At 41.2% G+C, this 20,315-nt stretch overlaps 1 protein-coding gene across 6 annotated transcripts in view; it reads right to left on the bottom strand.

The window, feature by feature from the left end:
* The window catches only part of DAB1 (DAB adaptor protein 1), a 394,543-nt gene that overhangs the window by 373,647 nt on the left and 581 nt on the right, over window positions 1-20,315 (bottom strand). For 2 of the 6 annotated variants that reach the window (XM_045546435.1, XM_045546437.1), the window contains exon 1: window positions 20,106-20,236. The exons of 2 other annotated variants lie outside the window; for them this stretch is intronic. The gene's annotated coding sequence lies outside the window, so the exon portion shown is untranslated. Of the gene's footprint in view, window positions 1-19,208; window positions 19,387-20,105; window positions 20,237-20,315 lie in introns of those variants that run through there. 2 more of the 6 variants (XM_045546432.1, XM_045546431.1) reach the window with 2 other exon arrangements.

Below are 20,315 nucleotides of genomic sequence, written 5' to 3'. Positions count from 1 at the left end.
CCCCTGAGAGCCAGCCTGAGGCCATTCTGTGGATCTACTGAGAAAAAGCCCTCTTTCAGACTAAGATTTTTTTCATTAACAACCTAAAGAGTCCACATATACTCAACATTCTAAATTCAAACTTCTAACTTAACATGGTAGCAGGTGTGTGAGGGACCCTCTACCAACCTTCCGTCAAAATTAAAAGAATGTATAGAAAGGAAAATGCAGTATCTTGAGACTGCACCAGAGGTTAGGAGAATCTTATATCTAGAAAACCCCAGGGACTCCACCAAAAGACTCCTAGAGCTGATAAAGTCAGCAAAGTCTCAGGTTACAAAATCAGTGTACACAAATCAGTAGCATTCCTATACACCAGTAACGGTCAAGCTGAGAGTCAAATCAAAGACTCAACACCATTCACAATAGCCACAAAGAAAATAAAATACCTAGAAATATACTTAACAAGGAGGTGAAAGATCTCTACAAAGAGAACTATGAAACACTGAGGAAAGAAATCGCAGATAACACAAACAAATGGAAAAACATATCATGCTCATGGATCGGTAGAATCAACATTGTTAAAATGTCTGCCTGTGCTACCCAAAATGATTTACAGATTCAATGCAATCCCCGTCAAAATAATGTCACATTTCGAAGATTTAAAAAAAATACTTCTATGCTTCGTTTGGAACCAGAAAAGAGCCCACATAGCCAAAGCAATCTTAAACAAAAAGAACAAATCTGGGGCATCACATTACCAGACTTCAAACTATACTACAAGACTACAGTAACCAAAACAGCATGTATTGGCACAAAAATAGAGATGTAGACCAATGGAAAAGAACAGGGAACCCAGATATAAAACCATCCACATACAGCCAACTGATCTTTGACAAAGCAGACAACAATATACACTGGGGAAACGAAGTCCTATTCAGTAAATGATGCTGGGAAAATTGGATAGCCACATGCAGAAGAATGAAACAGGATCCATATCTCTCAGCACTCACAGAGATTAATTCAAGATGGATAAAAGACTTAAATGTAAGGCATGAAGCCATAAGAATTCTAGAAGAAAATGTTAGAAAAACTGCTAGATATCAGCCTGGCAAAGAATTTATGCAGAAGACCCCAAGGACAATCACAGCAACAACAAAAATAAATAAAGGGAACTTGATTAAATTAATTAATTAAATTAAAAAGAAAATAATTGTAGGTAAATTTACTAGGAGATTTTGAATATAAATTTTAATTGGCTTAGTTATGTTTCTACTCATTATTATGTGACTTAAAAATTATACTGTACCTTGCTGATTTTTAAAAAGCTATTATTAATATGATTTATTTAGAAAAGAAAGTGAGAAAACTGTACTGCAAATCCTTAGGATTCAGTCATAAATCTCTACTGTTTTGTAATAAAACAGATTTCCGATAATACTGGAAACTCCCCCATCCCCCCAAAAAAATAAAAACAAAAAAGAAAAGACCAGAGGAGAAAAACTAAATGTTTTATGAGTATGTCAGTATGAAACATAAAATCTATGCCTAAGTCCACTCTACTCTTTGATCCAGAATAATATAAGCCCATGCTGTCTACTATGGTAGCCACCAGCCAACTGGGGGCTACTTAAAATTAAGTAAAATTCAATTTTTTAAAAAATTTCAGTTTCTTAATCATACCAGCTACATTTCAAATACTCAATAGCTGTGTGTGCCCAGTGGCTGCCATAGGGGACAGCACAGATACAGAACATTTCCATCATCACTAAAAGTTCCAATGGAGAGTGCTGATAATAATGCTGCCCATGCTAGATGTGGAATGCAGTCACAATACTAACCTGAAAATCAAGTTGCCACAAAAGATTAATGAATGAAAATATTCATCCATATGTTAAGATAGTCATCAAAGCATTATTAATTTTAAAAAGAGAATTAGCAGCAACTTAAATGTATAAAGGGAAGGGTTAAATTATGATATAGGTATATTAAAAATATTATATAACTGCTAACAGGACATTTAAAAGTGTTTTTTAAAGAGATATGGGAATAATGTGAAGTTTTTTTAACAAAAAATAAATAAATAATGTATTAACAGGATGAACTCCACAAAGTGAAGTGTTATAGCAAAGAGAATTAAAAAAATCACAATAGCTAATTTTTAACATGTTTTCTACGTGCCAAGTAACATGCTTAAATGCATTATCTGGTTTAGTAATAAAAACAGCACACACGATAGATGACATCTTTATTTCCATTTCACAGATGAGAAAAACAAGACTTGGCAAGATTAAGTAAATGAAGGAGACTGGACTAAAACTCATGTTGGTCTGACCTCATACCCTAGCCTTTTTATCTCTAGAACTGAAAACATCAACAGTAATTGCCGCTGGGTAGAAATATAAGTGACTTTTTTCTCTTGTATGCTTTTTGTTGTGTGTTTTCCAAGTTCAATAAACAAGGGAGAAAACATTTCTTGAGAAAAAAATTTCTGAAAGAAAATTTTATTAAACATGACTGTAGCTACAACATGGTTAAAAACAGGCTGCTGTATGCAATGGATTCTTGCTTAAAACGGGTTAATTGTGAACACTAGGAGTTTTCATATTCTGCTAAAGCTTCTGTTCAAATCTAATTTCTCAAAGTATACTGCTAGACATTAATGAAAACCAAAAGAGACACACACGCATTCAGGAGATGTATAGCCAATGAATTCTCTGTTGTTTTTATAGTGAACAACTTTTTTATATCCTAACATTTTTATGCCAGCTATGAAAAAGATAAATAAATATTTATGACATTCACTCAATTCCACAGTAACTACTAAGTTGCTCATGTTTTCACTCTGGTTTGAAATGTGCATATTTTAGTGGCTGGGAGTTTCAACCCTAAATGTGAAAGCCACAGAATGCTGTCATTACAGACCCTAAAACTACCCATTTGACTTACTACAAGGATAAGCCCTCAGTAGCAGCACATAATAAGCTTAATTAAAGCAGCTGTAGACTTAGATGCAAACTTCATTGCCTCAGAACTCCTGTGGACAGTGGTTTCATTGAAGCTTTTACCATCAAACAGAAGAGTCTGATGAAGAAAAACAAGAGAATTGAGCAAACACATAGAAATAAATGAGGGCCAATTTCCACAATTCAACCGTCTTGCAGAAATTTTTTCCTTTACCAAATATGGCCCAATTTACCCCTTGGTATATTGACTAAACTTCCACTTGAAGAAGATTTATGTAGTCATAACATACTAATTATAAAGAATAGGCCAGAATTCACCAGTGTGTGGTTCATAAGCTATAAACAGCCCTTAGACCAGTTATCTTTAACCCATGAAATGTTTTTTGTTTTAATTAATTTAGCGCCAAATTTTTAAACAGAGGGACTTCACATTAAAAACAAGATTTTTACCTTTTCTCAAAGCCAAAGACCTGCTACGTGGGTCCAGCATTCTGATACTGTAAACCATCAATTTGTTGGAGATCAACATTGACCCTCCCAGTCCCCGGCTAGACTGTTTCTCTCACTAATGCCTGGCCCTGTAGGCATTTGAGCTTGCAGTTCTAACAGGAGACACCTGAGAGACCATTAAACTATACCACACCTGATACACACACATCCTCACTTCACTTAAATAAACATAACTGTATTTCTTCGTAGACTGTTCTCAGACTCCAGACAATAGGAGAATCAAGTTAACTGCAGAGAAGGCTACACAAAGGAAAGGCTATTGCACATCCAGACACATAACCGCAATCTCACAGCTAACACTTGGCGACAAGGTGCTCCACAAACTGGCCCTGACAACCTTTCCAGCTCCTGCCACCCCACCACTTCATCATCCACTCATGTCAAATTACCAAGGACTCCTATGCATGATGGTGCCTTTGTTATGGTCCCTTGATGGAGAATGCTGATTTTGTGTCTTCAGGAGGGTAACTATAGTTTCCATCATGCCTTACCCTGTAAGCACGGAGCCCAGCACAGTACCCAGAACATACTTATACAGGAAACACTCACCAGCAAATTCCAAGTCACTCTCAAAATGCTTAGCATAGATGCTGATCTTTTGCTACCATGGCAAAAATCATCGTGCCATCTTATTTTTTGCTTCAGCAAAGACCTTTTTGGTTGTACTTAGCCACCATTACCTGTTTATGTGTGCCTCCCTGACTATTCCTGGATCGTGAGGGATAAAGTGTGTGTCTTTTACAGGGCAATATCCATGGATTCCACCATTGTGCCCAGTACCCTGGAGCAGCTCACTAAGCACTGAGTAAATGGATGAAGTGATAGAGCGCAGAGCCCTTTCACATAAATGGTCACTCCTTGTAGGGGACACTTAGGTAGCCGTTACCTCTTCATCCCCACCACACCATCACCGTCCTCGTCATCACATCATCACTGCCACCAGCACCACCACCATTTGACAGATCGCGGAGACCCAGTACATACAGCTCCTATGCCGAGAAGCCAGAGTCCAAACACAGGCTTTTCTGGCAAACGTAGCTGAAATGCAGCCAAGGGGATGGGAAGGATCAGGATCCTGTGGACTGTTATTATTCCATATGCTCCTACCTGCTCCTTCACACCCTCCCAACTTAAAAAAAAATAATCATAACTGCTTGTTTAGATCATGTAAAAGACAAAGTCACCACTACTATATCAGCAACTTATAATGCACCTAGAAGAGAGCTTGCTTAACAATGTATGCAGAATTCAGTTCTAACAGTGACATGCCTGATGTCTTTACTTACAGAACATATCTCACATCTCCTTCCTCTGGAGTTTTCTATAAGTTATGGATTAATAAACTTTTCCTAAGAATGCAGCTTTATTAATCTTGCAAAATATTCAGAGAAAGAAAAAATATTTTATTATTCCCATCAAAAGTGAATTATGATAAAGTCCCATGTGGGCTCACAAGACATAAAGTTGTTTTCTACAGCAAATTGTGTTTGTGGCACTTGTTTTCCCTCTCCAGCAGGATATGGAGTAAACAAAATGTCAAACTGTCTCCTAAACTGTGAAGACAATAGGGACCCGCCAAGGTCACAGCAAATCATGACCCTGTTTTTGAAGGGAGAAAGAGAAAGTCAGCACAGAGGGGTGGGGGTGTTAGTTCAAGCCCCTCCTCTTAAAGCTGAAAAAACGGAGGCACAGAGAGAGGGAATCTGTCATCATTCAACTACTGAATTCTCTTTATTATCCTGAAGCATGTCCTTTTCAGCGGGAAGAGCTGCATGACATTGTGCAATGCTTTCATTTGCTGCAGGTGGAGGAGGGAGGGAGAGAGGAACTACCTTTTGTGGCATGTCAGTGTACACCAGGCACAGTTCAATTGTGTCACATGTATTACTTCTTTTGATTTACAAAATAACTCTATAATGACTCATTTTTTGACTGAGGCTCAGAAAGTTTAGGGTCTTGCCCATGGTCCCAGAGCTAGTTAGGAGGCACACCTTGGTATGACCATCTGTAAAGTGGGGATTGTAATGCCCATCCTGTCTATCTGATAGGACTGTTCTGAAGATCGAAGGAGGAGATATCTAAAGAGCAAGAGTGTGCGTGTGTGTGTATGTGTGCATGTGCACATATGAAATACTACACAAACGTAAGATTACTGTAGCTAGTGTGTGGATTTACCTAGATAGTCACCCATTGGCATCCTTTATTACCTCTAAATGTCAAACATTTAAATGTTTGAATGGAACCAAAGAATCAGACCTAAAACAAACATTACTCACTGCGAGGGGAAAATAAATGGTTCTAGCCCCACTACCAACCCCTTGGTGACCTTACAACACGTATGCCATGTGTCCTCCCTATGTAAAATCTGCTCCTCTATAAAACGAGTGGGCTGTTCTGCCAGGCTACAGGCTACCCAGGGAACAACAGAATGCCAGAGGTGTGATGTTTACACAAGCACTGCCTGACGCCTGCAAGCTAGCAACCACATTTCCATTCTTTTCTCCTCTGTCCTCTTGAAGTACAGGTTCACAATCCCTTATCCAAATTCCCCGGGGTCTGATATATTCAGAATGCAAATTTTATATTGCATTTTAGAAATGTAGCATATACTATACCATACACTTACCTTTTATTTGTAATATCCCCACTCAGATTTGGAATATCTAGTAATCAAACTCATTAATGCTTCTGGAGCACATGGATGACTATTGCCACCAAGAGGGGTCAATAAAGATTCTAAGTAGCCTCATGTCAGTTCAGATCAGGTCAGGTTTTACCATTAAATGAGTTGCCAAAATAACTTTAACTTTTCAGAGCCTGTTAGATTCTGGGATTGCAGAAAAGGGTAGGGACCGTGTGGTCCTACTGCTGCTGTTCTACTCCCTGGGGCACCCAGCACTCACACGGCCCACCTTGCCAGGACAGAGTCCACTGCCAACACAGTCACTCTCAATTCTCTGCAAGGGTGGATGGACGGGGGGGGGGGGGGGGGGGGGGCAGGGTCAGGAAAAAGGAAGAAGGGGTAGCTGATCCCAAACAGTGTTCCACTGCATTGTTTTCTTTTTAGTTCTGCAAAATTCACTAACAGATCTATTTCCTGCTATGTGAATAGGTTCTTTGCCTGTTTCTCTCAGATCCACTCCTAGTCCCTTCCCCTGCTCTGTTGGATGTTGCACAAAGTTGACCCTAACTACATGTCTCAGGCTCCCCTGGCTGTTGACTTCCAGTTAGGGTCACTTAGTGGGAAAGAGCCGCAGGAGAGAGGAGAAGGGGAGAAGGGACAAGCTAGGGTATTTCTCTCCCTTTCTCTCTTTTTCTGCTTCAAGGTAGTATCCCCAGAAGTGGCCGAGTTTCCTCCAGGGTTCCAGCCCATCCCTGTGTGGTGCCTACTCCCCCCATATGTATCTGCTATGTTTCCAGCAGCCCCAACTCCTGGTACTTTTCCCAGAGTGGCCTGTCCTCCAAAGTTCTACCTGCCCCCTGGTGGGCCCACCTCCTGGCCTCTGATGACACCATATCCTCCCTTGGTGCCTGCAGATCTACAGTCACTTGGCTCCCTGCTGCTGCTAATATCTGTTCTTTGCTTCTTTATCACACTTTCAGCTCTTCCAACACCTTTGTAACTAGCTTTCTATATTAAATTCTTCTTAATAACCTCCCTGGTATGGACCTCCTGGTTGTCACTGATACAGCATATGTCATTAAAATTATTAAATTGTGCTTGGAGTAGTGGTAGTGTGGTTGTTGCTGTTTTGGGTGCAGAGAGAGCACAGAGAGGCACGTTTACCCTGACACATACTGATTGGCAGGGTTTTGATCTTTAGGCTAATTTTAAACCAGCATCGGATAATCTACCAAGTGAACAATCACATATAAAAAATACTTATGTTACTCTGGGACTTGACAAGGAACTAGAAAGTCCACTTCTCAGCTATGCTCAAAATACTTCCTCCCCCACTGTCAAATGCCCGTGAGAAAGAGAGGGAGCAAAGCACATTCTATGAATTGTGGAAAGTCACACTACAAACCTTTAGGTTAACTAGCCTTTGTTTGTTGTTGATTTCATGCAATTCCTTTGGAGGGAAAAGGGAAGGAAAGAAAAGAAGAGATGGAGGGAAGGAGGATCAAACAGAAAAGGACAAGAAAGGAAAGAAAAAGCAGAGTCTGGGAATAATAAAAACATGTCTCAAAGGAAATGTGTAAAAAAAAGCCCTTATTTTGTTTTCATGGACTCAAGATAGTTCACTACAGGGACATCTTCCCTTCTATTGCAAAGGAACTATGCTAGATTTTAAAAATTAAAGGTAGCAAGTATTTATAGTGCCTTTCTTTGAAAAGGCACTTTAGAAACGCTCAATCTTTAGAAGTATCCAGATTAACAGGTGTGGAACAGAAGAATTGAAGACATAATGAAGTGTGCTCTTTCAGATCCAGTGCCCCAGAGGCCTACCAAAGAGACACACACCTTGCAAAGGCAGGCAGAGGGAGGTATCAAACTTGGATTGAGCCTACATTGTACGACCTTTATTTTTTTTAAGAAAAAAACAATAGTCCAATCCCCCAAGTCCCCTACCTCTTGGCCCCTCTTACTCCCAGACATGTTGATTTATGGCTACTCAAACAAACCAAGACTTCCTTTCTCCACTGATGCATTTGGAACAGTCAAATATACACAGAATGATATCTGGCCTGAACCCCCAGACAGCAAATAGAAAATATATAGTGTTATCAGGGCAGCTAAGTGGTCAGCTCTCCTTTTCCTTAACCTTCTTTTGTATGAGACATCCTCTTTTATATCAACCTAAACTAGTACTGTGTGTATTATCTTCATTCCAAAAAATACAATGAAGCATGTACTGATGACAGATGTGAGAGAAAGGGACAAGAGGTGCAGCCTTTGCCAAGGGGAAAAAAGGAATCTGACATTAGCAATACTGATGTCATAAGAGTAACTTGTAGGGAGAAATGAATATTAGCTCCTAAAAAATGAATATTATTTGAATGGGGAGAAAAGAGCAGGAGTGGACTTGTGAAAAGATTAATGGCACAAGGGATAATGGGGAAGGGGTATAATTGGCAGGTAATAGTCACCACATGGGCCGTAGTCAGACATCTCTCCCATTATCCCCCTTTTTATAGATGTAATATAAATCACAATTCCCATACATAATGGTACTTCCTCCAATAGAAAAACCCTGCCAGTTATTTCACTACATCATCCTCATAGCATGCTTGAGGATCTTTAGTCAACCTATGGGATGGAAAGAGCCCGGTATGGTGCAAGGAGAGCTGGGCCTCTATTCCAGATCAGGCTGGTGACCCGGACACATCGCTTCATTCCCCTACACCTGTGGCTCCCCATCTGGAAGTGGGAATAATATTCACTGACCCGAGACACCAGCCAAAACCCTCCCTCAGGCAACCAAATAACTATGGTCTTCCTGAAATGCCAGACCAGCCCCAGCACACTGGACAGGGCATTTAACCAGCAGGGGACAGTGCCTACCTTCGTGCATCCCCTCTCTCTCTGTGGGAAACCCAGAGATAGCTTTCAAAAAACCTCTGCCACCTCAACAAAGGGACTGGCCGCTGCTCTGGTTGATCACCCCATTGCTAGCCCCATTCCTTAGCCTGCCCTCCCACTGGCCCATTGGGATGAAGGACAACCTCTTATGCCCCCTGCACTGTCAGTCTGCAAAGGAGGGAAATGACCCTGTCAATAGTGGTGCTAAGCTATCCACAGCCCTTTCCCTAAAGCTGTTCTGGGTATCAAATGAGAGCGTGGAAAGCACCTGGTAGAGGCACACCTAGTTTTATTGCACTCGCTTTATTGCACTTCACAGTTACTGAGTTTTTTACAAACTAAAGGTTTGTGGGCGGCAACCCTGTGATGAGCAAGTCTAATGGTGCCATTTTCCAGCAGCATGTGCTGGTTTCCTGTCTCTGTGTCACATTTTGATAATTCTCTCAAACTCTCTCATCATTACTGTTTCTGTTATGGTGATCTGTGATCAGCGATCTCTGACGTTACTATTGTAATTATTTTAGGGCATCACAAACCAGGCCCATATAAGATAACAAAGTTAATAAATGTTGTGAGTGTTCTGAATGCTCTACCCAATGGCTGTCCCCCATCTCTCTCCCTCTCCTCGGGCCTCCCTATTCCCTGAAACACAACATTGAAATTAGGCCAACTCATAACCCTACAATGTCCTCTAAGTGTTCACATGAAAGAGTCACTCACCTCTCACTTTAAATCAAAAGCTAGAAATGGTTAAGCTTAGCAAGGAAGCCATGGTGAAAAGCTGAGACAGTCCAAAAGCTAGGCCTCTTGCGCCAGTTAGCCAAGTTGTGAATGCAAAATAATTTCCTAAAGGAAATTAAAAGTGGTACTCCAGTGAACACATGAATGATAAGAAAGTGAAACAGCCTTGTTGTCAATATGGAGTAAGTTTTCGTGGTCTGGATAGAAGACCAAACCAGCCACAACATTCTCTTAAGCCAAAGCCTAATCCAGAGCAGGGCCTAATTCTCCAATTGTATGAAGGCCGAAAGAGGTGAGAAAGCTGCAGAAGAAAAGTTGGAAGCTAGCAGAGGTTGGTGCATGAGGTTTAAGAAAAGAAGCCATCTCTATAACATAAAAGTGCAAGATGAAGCAGTAAGTGCTGATATAGAAACTGCAGCAAGTTACCCAGAAGATCTAGCTAAAATCATAGCTGAAAGTGGCTATACTAAACAACAGATTTCAATATAGACAAAATAGCCTTATATTGAAAGATGCCACCTAGGACTTTCATAGCTAGAGAGGAGAAGTCAGTGCCCGATTTCAAAGCTTCAAAGGACAGGCTGACTCTCTCGGTAGCAGCTAATACAGCTGGTGACTTTGTTTTGGAGCCAATGCTCATTTACCATTTTGAAAATCCTAGGGCCTTTAAGAATTATACTAAATCTACTCTGTCTGTGCTCTATAAATAGAACAACAAAGCCTGGATGGCATCTGTTTACAGCATAGTTTCCTAAATATTTTAAGCCCACTGTTGAGACCTACTGCTTAGAAGAAAAGATTTATTTCAAAATATTAGTGCTCACTGATAATGCATCTAGTCACTCAATAGCTCTAATAGATATGTACAAGGAAATTAATGTTGTTTTCATGTCTTCACAAAATCCATGCAGCCCATGGATCAAAAAGTAATTTAGACCTTCACATCTTATTATTTAAGAAATACATTCCGCAAGGCTAAAGCTGCCATAGTGATTCCTCTAATGGATTTGGGCAAAGTTAACTGAAAATCTTATGAAAAATATTCATTGTTCTAGAACCATTAAGAACATTCATGATTCATGGGAGAAAGGCTAAATATCAACATTAACAGGAGTTTGGAAGAAATTGATTCCAACCCTCATGGATAACTTTGAGGGGTTCACAACTTCAGTGGAGGCAGTTACTGTAGATGTGGTAGAAAAAGAGAAAGAATGTGAATTAGAAGTGGAGCCTGAAGATGTAACTGAATTGCTGCAAACTCAGGATAAAGCTTTAATGGAAGAGGAGTTGCTTCTTACAGATAAGCAAAGAAAGTGGTTTCCTGAGATGGAAGCTGTTCCTGGTGAAGATGCTATGAACACTGTTGAAATGACAACAAAAGATTTAGAATATTACATAAACTTAATTGATAAAGCAGTGGCAGAGTTTGAGAAGATTGATTCTAATTTCGAAAGAAGTTCTACTGTGGGTAAAATGCTACCAAATAGCATCACATGCTACAGAGAAATCTTTTGTGAAAGGAAGAGTCAACCGATGTGGCCAACTTCACTGCTGTCTTATTTTAAGAAATGGCCACAGGCACCCCAACCTTCAGCAACGGCCACTCTGATCAGTCAGCAGCCATCAACACCAAAGCAAGACCCTCCACCAGCAAAAAGATTACAACTTGCTCAAGGCTCAGATGATTGTTAAAATTTTTTAGTAACAAAGTATTTTAAGTAAGGTATGTACGTTGGTCTTATTTTCACAATGCTATTGCACATTTAAAATTTGACTACAATATAGTGTAAACATAACTTTTATAAACACTGGGAGACTAAAAATTCACATGACTAGCATTAGTGCAATATTTGCTTGATGGTGGTGGCCTGGAACTGAACTGGCAATTATCCCCAAGGTATGCCTGTACTTAGTAAGCACACATTAAACACCAGTGTTTTTCCTCATCTCCTGACTCCCCATCATTTAGAACAAGAAATACAGGCAGTATATGATGAAAAACTAATAAGCTAGAAAACATAATTTTTTAAAGATAGCATTCACAGTAGCAACTCCAAAAATATAAAGCACCTAAAAAGAAATCTAACAAGAGTTCATGCCCGTGTAGAGGAAATTATAAACTGTATTGAAAGACATTAAATAAGAACTAAATAAATGGAGAGAGTTACTATATTTATGGGTAGAAAGACTCAATATCATAATGATGGCATTCTCCCTGAATCAGTCTATAAATTCAATGTAACTCAAATCAAATATCAACAGTATTCCTGTGAAACCTTAAAGGATGGTAATAAAATATATATGGAAGACAGACAGCCAAGAAAAGCCAAGACACTTTTGAAGAAGGACATTTTGGGGATTTGTTCTGCCAAATACCAAGGCTTATTATAAATAAAGTTTGGTTTGGGCAAAAGAAAAATATATGCTAGGAAACTGACTCTATGGTCCAGGAAAATTACTGTTCCATATGGAAGAAAATTAGAATGCCTACCTCACACCACACACACACACACACACACACGGATTATAGAACCTAAATTTGAAAGGCAAACAAAACAATAAAGGTTTCAGAAGATAATAAAGAAGAACATGTTCATGACATCAGGGTTAAAAAAAAAAAAGGCTTTCTTAAACGATACACAAAAAGTTCTAACCATAAAGGAAAAGATTGATAAATTCAACTACATTAAAATTAAGGAGTTAGACAGCAGAAGGTTGGCAAAAATCCAACTTCTCTGTGGTCTATAAATCTATTCAGCTTCCCGAAGGCATAAATAACCTTTTTGCATTCATTGGAACTATGTTCTAAGGATACATGCCATAGCTCAAATTCAGCATGAGGCTGGCCCATCTTTGATTTTATCCACAACTGGATTACCAGCACTTCTGGTTTAACCTGAGTATATTTCAATGGTCGTGGTTTACACTTAGAAGTTTTATGAGTGTACATATGATACTGCTCAGAATAATGTGGCCTGCAATTCACGACAAGCACTACCATGAGCCATCCTCATAGGCACTACTAAGCAATCATCAAGGAATAGCATTGTACAACATCTCTTCTTTACCTCTGTGCAGTGTTTTTATCACGGTCATTCACACCACAAAGTTCACTCTTGTTCTACTAACTGCTGGAGTTTAGCTATAACTCCCAAAACTACTAGGAGAAATCTGTACCAGTGAAAGAAAAGATAGAAAACCCTAGGGGTAGATCTTCTGACATGATTAACTTCTAACCCCATGGGAGAAGCTAATCTTCTATCTCCCATATATCTATGATTCAGTATTAATATCAAAAACCTCCCCCAGTTGGCCTGTTAACTCTTCTACTTTCTTTCTCCTCTCATTCTTTCAACCATGCCTTCTTCACCAATATTCTGCCATTCACTCTACATGTTGACATACAGCAATATATGAATATGGGCTAGGATAATAAAAAAGGAAAATGTTACCCAAATATGACCTATATTTCTGATGATGTAAACTTTTTAAAGAGGATGTTCCTCCTATATACCTAGAGAAATGCTTGTGTTGGCATGAGAGTAGCTAATTATAACTCTGTTACTGACGTTGGACACCCCAAGGATAGGACCCTCATAAACCTTGGAAGTATTTAGTGTCAAGATAATGAGTAATTGATTAGCATTCTAATTTTAAAATTTCCTTTTTGGCTGATTCATTTATATTTATAATTTTTCCTGTAATAGAAGTAGATAGCTGTACTGAATCAACTATTTTAATACGACAGATTTGGATAAGTAGTTATTGTTAATGATTCTCAGAGATGTCAATAAAACATAGAAATGACTTTCAACAGATAATTATTACTATTCACTTCCAAATCCAGATTACAAAATAAAAAACTGCAACAAAAATAGAAAATAGTTTTCAAGTTCACTGATCACAAAGAATTTCCATATAGTTCATGGAAAACAATTAATTTACCCTAATCTTTTTATCCACATTAACTTAATGAACCACATAAGACTGCACACATTTAATTCAATTGAGCAGAAACTTATTGAGCATCTACTACATTTCAGATACTGGAGTTAAAAGGAGAAGCCACATTTCCTTCCCCCAAACAGGTTATAAATGTCCTTTATTCCAGAACAATTATTGGACAAAATAGTATTTCTTTCTTATCACCTATGTCGTGACTAGCTAGAAACTGAATGAGAATTCAATGGAATTCTGTTAAGATTTGTTCTTCTGAAAAACATATTCAAAAGAATCATACGGAATGATGAATATCAAATTTATGATAATGACTATGTCTGGCAGGAGGGGGTTAGATATGATCAGAGAGAGGTTAGTAGGAGGCTTCAACTATATTGGTTTGGCTTTATTTCATTAGCTGAGTGGTAGGTATGAAACTTTTTACTGTATTGTTATTTATGCTTTTTGTATGTCTTAAATATTCTATTCTACATTTAAAATTACACACATTATTTTCATGATAGAATTAACTCCTCTTAAAAATCTTCAGTGATTCCCTACAAATATTTCCCCCAATCCATTTCATAAGACACTGAGAGATGATCCTTGAAATCAAAAGTTCTACGACAAATGAGTTTAGAAAATTCTCCATGAGTTAAATGAGTGTCGTTGCTGCAGGAAATCTCTGAACCTTTCACAACACCTAGCACGGAGCCAGAGCCAGGCACAAAGTGGGTGCTCAGTAAATATTTGTTGAATGAACACAGAAGTGATGTTCATGTGCATGACCAGAATTTCCTTCCTCAATTTCCCAGATACTCTCCAACGCATAGTCCTAACTTTTCAGTCTTTATTTTCAAATGTAACACTAACAAGAATACACACAAACACATAAAGACTAACCAAGACAAAGACTGAGATATTAATAGAAACAAGGAGAGGCAGAGAGAGAAAGAGCAAAAAGCAGATGGCTAAACTGATGGACAGTAAACCAACAGATCATGAGTCCAGTCAAGCGATGGAAGAGACAGACCAACAGGGAAAATCAGAAATCCATATGAAGCTCAGAGCACATACATGGGGCTGTTAATTCTGCAAGACTCATTCTAGGTGGTCAACACTGTTGACCTGGGTTCACTCCTAACCAGTTACAACTATCTGAGAGGCCCCACCCCTCACTTTATCCCCTAAGCTAAACAGGCCGACTTTGCCACCACATAACTGTCATCCTTTTAGCTGTGAGCTCTTCTATGCAGCAGGATTTTATTTTTGTTTTCCTTTCTGTTTATGAGAATCCCCCACTGGCATTGTAGATTAGTTATATGTTGGGCTGAAATAAAATAAAATAATAATAATAAAAACAAGTTGGCAATTTCTTTCCAATAGAATATGCTACATATTTCATGAAATAGAAGCCAGAGGAGTTTTATGATTTCTGAACCAAAACCTTCCCCTATCTGCGGACTAAATGGAAGAAAAATACAAAGAGTATGTCACAGAAAAAGAAACCCGAACATTTGGTCTCCAACCTAAAAGAAACATTCAGGTAATTAATTAGATTAATGGGTTGTTTTTGTGTTTTTACATGAGTTCATACCCTGACATGCATTTCATAGACTGAGCTCAGTGCTAGTTTTCATGGCTATAAATACGGTACATATCAGAGGAGGGGTTTTCTTTTCCTACTAACACTCTTTTTTCAGTGCAGAATGTCTGGCTGGCTCGTGCTGTTAGCCTGACAACACCTTCCCTGCCAAGTTTTATTTATATTTTCAAGCCACTTCTCTATCCTGGTATAGAAGACAATCTGGTCTAGTGGAAGGAGCACTGGACAAGGAGTCCAAGAATTCTGGGTTGCAATGGTGCCTCTCAGCTGTAAAATTCTGTATCGCTGCAATTCTGATTTTTTTTTTCCAATCTGTAAATTGGGAGAGTTGACTACTCCACCGCTAGAATTCAACCAGTCAATCAAAGTCATTTATTTTCCTTAAAATAATTGCTACAAAGTACAACGGCATGCAGAGGTCAGCAAGATGCGGACTTCCAAAACTCCTTTTCACAAAGAGCAGAAATGTTCAAAGAAATATTTCCAATAAAATAAAACAAAATCTTTTCCTGAAATCCTAGAACGTGTATCTTCTTAAAGACAGACCAGATACTATTAGGATACTTAAATCTCTGGATATCAATGACAGAAAGCTTTTTTTATTATCTAGGGGAAGGATTTTTATCTCATTTAAAGGATAACAGTAATAGCTAAGTAACCTTACATGCTAAGTACTGTTCTAAGTACTTTGTGTTAATTTTTATAATCATCACAATTTTATGAGGTAGGTACTGTTATTTTATTTTAAGGAAAACAAAAGCACAGAGACGTTAGGTAAGCTGGCCAAGGCCACACCACTTCTGGAGCTGGCAGAGCTGAGGTCTGAAGCCAGGCAGCACAGCACCTAAGTCCAGACTTCTTACCACCTGCTATACCACCTTTTAGTCTCAGAATCTCTGCTTATCACATCTAGTAACCGACAAGAGCAGTAATGTGGTCTCTGCATTACTAATTGCCTAATTGATCATTTACTAATTAATTGATTACTAATTAATTACCCAATTAATAAATTTTTCACACAGTAGGTAAATATGAACCAATACAATCGATACCTGTCAGAAGCTATCACAGAGTCACAAGTGTTCAAAATGTCTACCAACAGCCTCAAGCCCTGTTGGCAACAAAGCAGCACCCATTTTGTGTTGTTGGCATGGAAAAATGGGAAAATATGTAGATTCCTACTATAAAAGTCTTGCTATTTCATTATTCCCCGTTAAATTTTACAACCACCTGGGAGATAGCTGGGATCACCTCCTCAGTCAGAGGTAGCATAACACAGTGGTTAGGACAGACCCTGGAACCAGAATGGTTGGGTTTAAATCCTGGTTCCATCTTTTATTTCCTATGTAATTGCAGGCCCGTTACCAAATCTCCCTGTGCCCCAGTTTCCTCATCTATCAAAAAGAAATGAGAATACAAGTATCTAGTTCCTAGGGTTATTTAAAGATTAAATAAGTTAATATATGTATAGTGTATATAAGTACTCCATAAAAATTATTATTTTTTATTAATACGAGAAGTGACTTGCCAAACATCACTAAGGAAGTAGCTGGATTCAATCCTGGTCTCCCAATTCCAAATGCTATCCTCCTTTAACAGCATTCCACACTGTCTATTACTAAAAGTTACTATTCTCTTGGAATCCTGCTAGGTGCCAAAGTGCTGAATGAGATGATTTTCCCCATAAAAGACCAACAAGGTAGGTAATACTGTCCCTGTTTTGCAGATGATGAAACTGAGGTTCTGAGAGGTTAAGTGATTAATCCAAAATTGCTTAACTCAACCAGTGAACATTCTTTGTCACAGTAAGTTCAAAATAACATTTCAAGTTCCTCACAACACCCTTTTATATATGCTATTTTTTAAAGTGCCATCTAAAAGGCATAAATTGTGATTTTCCTGCTTTGTTTGCTTTATTAGTTTGAGGAAAGGATTAAATCTCAGCAAAAACAAAATGTGTGACTTAAGTGAATTATCAAAATGAAATGCTGCCTCAATTAGATTCTTCATCTGCCTGCAGGGTGGCTCCAGGCATCCAAAATCCACTAAGAGCAGTTTTTCAGATGGGTGCTATCAAGTACCAAGCCAAACACCCACCCGTGTAAGAAAAATTACTTTGGAGGGCAAAGGCGAGTGAAGAAGCATATTCCTCTCTGGTGCTGGGAGAAGAAAATGAACAATAAGTGATACAATCTCTTCCCCGCAGCCTTGCACAATGGTGTGTCTTGCAAATGCAACATACTGTGAAACAGCTTGTGAGATGAGCGTCATCAACAATAAGTAATTTTTATTCAGATTTTATTGTTGAATACAATGAACATGATTAAATGTTTCAGATATGCCTATTCAGGCCTTAAGCAAACCACCACACACAAAAAAAAAAAAACCACTAAAAATCATCTTCTAAATCTGCTTTAGGAAAGAGATTTAATTGCCAACTTGATGTAGAACTGAATTCCCACTTGATAGCAGCACTGTTCCCAAGAAGATAGTAAGAAGACATTTGCACTTCCCACCTCGGCCTCTTTTCTCATCCTTGCAGATCCTCCCCGCGTTGCCAAATAGTTACAAAGTCAGTCCTTTCAAATCGCTGCATTTTGAACTTCCTAAACCGTTAAGAGGGCCTCTGTATACAGAAAAGAACAATAGCGCTTCAAAAGGCATTTCTGGGAGTTCTTCAATACTACATTTGAATGCTAGGGTTTCAATCATGGACATCAGCAGACAATTTCTGATTGCTTAGAAGTTGACTTTTATACAGCTTTGATTAGGTCGCCCTTCTCAATAGGAAATCAAGAAAATCTTTGATCCCTTTCAGTTTCCAGAATTGTCACCAAGCCTTTTCAGGATAGGGAGTGAAAGAGTTGAGGGGTGGGGGTCGCCTTCGTACTCCCTCTAACCTCCTCCCCACCCCGTCTATCTTCCCGTCAGCGCAATTCAGGATTCAATCCAGAATCACTCATAGTTCAAATAATAAAAACAATGGGTGCTAATTCAGGGGGTGGCAATGGTTTATAATTTTATGGATTTCCTGAAGACCTACAATTGACACAGAAATGTACAAACGTGAACTGGATAATTAGGGGGTTCTGAACGTAAGCCACCTTTAATTTATATGATTACTTGAAAACATGTTAAGCGTTGTGAAGTGTAGTGGAACCCCCACACGGCCTTTATTCACAACCATCAACACTGTGAACGTGCGTCTAATGCGCCCGCGGGAGCGGAGCAGGAGGGCGAGAAGCGGCGGGACCGGGGGATTCTCGCTCCCGTCCCCGCAGGCTCGCTTCAAGCCGCATTGTAAGCTTCTCGCCCGCGCGTCCAGCTCCGGGCAGAGAAAAGGGCTCTCCCTTCCGCAAGCTCTCGACTCGCCCCTCTCTCTAACAGAGCTAAACACAGGCGCCAGCATCCAAACGCGCATGCAGGCAGCGACCCACGCGGGCACGCACCCCAGCCTCGGCGACACACACCGGAGCGCACAGACGCCCGCGCCGCGGCGCTCTCTACTCCGCCCGCCGCGGCTGCCAGGCGAGCGGTCGCCAAGCGCCCCCGGCCTCCCCACCCCCACCCCATTCCTTCAGACTCTCCCAGCCCAGCGGAAATGCCCCAGCAGACCCCCAACAATGAGGACTTGTGCGATTCAGTTGGGGGTTGGGGGTAGTTTACCCGGAGTGAAATATACACAGTCTGGCGGGTCCAGGAAGAAGCAACGCAGCAGCCAAGTGGCTTTGGCCTCGCCAGACGGCTTTCCCTCGTACCCCCCGCCCCAATCCGGTCCACCAACATCACCAAAAAAAAGAGAAAAGAAAAAAGCGCCTTAAAAAGTGCAGAGAAAAGACGCGCCCTCCCAGCAGGGGTCACAATAATACACGGCAGGACGCAGCCAGCGGCGTCCCCGGCTACAGCAGCTACCCAGGTTTTGAAATTTACTTTGTACACTCACCCAATGGCCCCTTTCCGACGCCGCGACATAACCTCCCCCCATGTCGGACTCCCCGACTCCGAGTTCTCTCTGCGGCGGAGACCCCCTTTTATGGCTCCTTTATGAGCCGAACAGCGGGGACTTAAAGTTTCCCCAGTAGGAAAAAAACTGAGCTCCGCATCCAAAGCAGAGCGTCGAGCCCGGAGCAGAGAGAAGGAAGAGGGGCGGGCTGGGGAGGGGAGCAGCAGGGGGGCGGGGGACCTGGGGAGTAGAATGCAGGGGGACGCGCAGCAGAGAACAGAGTCGATGGAGGACCCGAAGTAAGGCGGGGGTCCGTGGAACGCGGAATCCAGCTCTGATGTGTCCGCGAAAGGGTTGGGGTTACTGGGGTAGAGCCGGTTTTTCGAGAGGTCCAGGCAGAACCGCAGCGCTGCCGGGGAGCAGGGACTTAAGAACCAGGTTCGGCCAAGTGGGGAAGAGGGTCTGGCCCGGGGCTGCCACCAGCGAGGCAGGGAGGTGGTTTCGCGAGCACAGGTCAGGTTCTGGAGTGGGAGAAGCAAGCCTCGGGGATGGATAGAGCCGGGACTGCAAGACGGACGGTGCAGGGGGTCTTGGAGAGAGACGAGTGTCTTGGAAACGAGCTCGCGCGTGGTCAAAAGTAGGGAGGTGAGGGGACACAAGAGGGAGAAGCAGAGGTAGTCCTTTTCCTCCCAGCAAGTGGAGAAAAAGGGCGGAAAACTGCTGCAGTCGCCATCCTCGCAGCACCCCTAGCCAAACTCCCGAGAGGCGCGCCCGGGAGCCCTCTTCCGCGCCCGGTGGCCCCAGCTTATCCCTCCGTGGGCGCCCGGCGCCGTGTCTCCGCGGGCTACCTGCCCGCGCTGAACTCCGGGGCTGCCGCGTGCCCCCGCCGCGCCTCACCTCGGCTCGCCCGGAGCATCCTCCTCCGCTGCCGCAGCCGCCCGGGAAACGGCTCCCCATGCCCGGCGGGCGGCGGCACTCAGGCGCGCTCTCCAGCCCGGGGAAGCCCAGGCGAGCGCCCAGCTGGGTCCATCCTCCCCGGGAGCCACGGGCCCCGCGTCAGAGCAGGGGGAGGAGACCGCCCCCCGCGCAGACCCGCCTCCTCCCGCG

The sequence above is a fragment of the Lemur catta genome, chromosome 3, assembly GCF_020740605.2.
Source record: "Lemur catta isolate mLemCat1 chromosome 3, mLemCat1.pri, whole genome shotgun sequence".
Taxonomy (NCBI): Eukaryota; Metazoa; Chordata; class Mammalia; order Primates; family Lemuridae; genus Lemur; species Lemur catta.
Note: the sequence above shows the minus strand (reverse complement) of the source record. Positions and strands in the feature narration are given on the sequence as shown.